The sequence below is a fragment of the Octopus bimaculoides genome, chromosome 24 (assembly GCF_001194135.2).
Source record: "Octopus bimaculoides isolate UCB-OBI-ISO-001 chromosome 24, ASM119413v2, whole genome shotgun sequence".
In the NCBI taxonomy this organism is placed as follows: Eukaryota; Metazoa; Mollusca; class Cephalopoda; order Octopoda; family Octopodidae; genus Octopus; species Octopus bimaculoides.
The window spans coordinates 3,312,350-3,314,362 of NC_069004.1; positions in this window are offsets into that span (position 1 = coordinate 3,312,350).

Here is a 2,013-nt window from a genome sequence, read left to right on the forward strand (position 1 = left end):
TGGCACCTATGACAACAGGTATTGTTTTAGTCTTGAGGTTCCACATTTTGCCAATTTCTATTTCAAGATCTTTATTCTTGCTCAGTTTTTGGTAGGTCATGACAGATACGTTTATATCGATTGGGACAGTCATATCAATGAGGAGGCATGATTTTTGTCTAAAGTCTTTGAATATAATACCTGGCCTATTCGCATCTATCTTTCTGTCAGTTTGAATGGTGAAGTTCCAGAGGAGTGAGATGTGATCATTTTCAAGCACTGGAGATGGTTTGTGCTCCCACCAGTTTTTATCATGGGACAGGTCCAAGCTTTTGCAAATTACCCAGTGAATATATTGTGCAGCTCTATCATGCCTGTTGAGATACTCTGCAGGCGCAAGAAGACTGCACTTGGAGACAACATGATCGATGGTTTCATTTTGTTGTTTACATACTCGACATGTTGGGCTACTGCCGTTCTGTAATATTTTGGCCTGGTAGCTCCTTGTAGGTAGGCATTGATATTGGGCTGCTATGATAAACCCTTCCGTCTCTGATTTTAAGCCAGAAGGCACTAACATTGATGGGCTTTGTCAACATCGGCATTATTTTGCCATTGAGAGGTTTTTCTTGTCATTTATCAGTAAGAATATCTAAGGCAGCAGTTTTAACACGGGTTTTCATACGCTTAGCTTTTTCTCTGTTTGTTTCTACTTCGTCAAATTCTGGGATTTGTTGTATTCGGAATTCTCTTAGATATTTCTTTGCCTGTTTATTATCATTATTATTATTAAAAAGGCGGAGAGCTGGCAGAATCGCTAGCACGCCGGGCGTAGTGCTCAGCGGTATTTAGTCCGTCTTCACGTTCTGAGTTCAAATTCCGCCAAGGTCGATTTTGCCTTTCATCCTTTCAGGGTCGATTAAATAAGTACCAGTCACGCACTGGACTCAATATAATCGACTTACTCCCTCCCCGCAAATTTCAGGCTTTGTGCCTATAATAGAATGGATTATTATCATCATCATCATCATCACCATTATGATTAAAGAAGGTAGCAAGCTGGCAGAATCGTTAGCAGGCCGGGCGAAAGGCTTCGCGGTATTTCGTCTGCCGTCACGTTCTGAGTTCAAATTCCGACCGAAGTCGACTTTGCCTTTAGGGGTCGATGAAATAAGTACCAGTTACGTACTGCCAGACAGACTGGAGCCTGATGCAGCCTACTGGCTTCCCAGACCCCTGTTGAACCATCCAACCCACGCTAGCATGGAAAACAGACGTTAAACGATGAAGATGATGATGTTTACATATAATATATATATATATATAGATAGATAGATAGACAGACATACATAAATATACATAATATACAAGCATGGCTGGGTGCTAAGTAGCTTGCTTCCCAACCACATGGTTCTGGGTTCAGTCCCACTGCGTCGCACCTTGGGACCAGCATGGCCGTAGTCAAATGACTGAACCACGTAAAAGACAACAAATCATCATCCTTTAATGTCCTCTTTCCATACTGGCATGAGTTGGACGGTCCGACTGGCGCTGATAAGGCCAGGAGCCACACAAGGCTCCATTGTCTGTCTTAGCACAGTTTCTATGGCTGGGTGCCCTTCCTAATGCCAACCACTCCATAGAGTGTACTGTGTGCTTTCAATGTGGCACCAGCACAGTATCCCTCATACGTTTCCAGAATAGGTATTTGAGGAATATATTTAAAATATTGTTGTGTCTAGGGAGAGTCATTATGCCAATATTATTAACACACACACACACACTGGTTCAATTCCACTCCTTTATAATTAGAAAATTAGTTAAATGTCCAACTAACTAATTGGTTGTTTGTTTAACTTCGTTAAACAGTAAATTGCTTGTTTAAAATATATAAAAATAAACATCTACCATTTATTCAGCAAATGGAATCTGAATAAATGGTTAACATGAAGAAAAAAAAACATAGCATCCATTGTTACAAGTTGAAGAACACAAACCATACATTTATGTATATATATATATATATATATATAT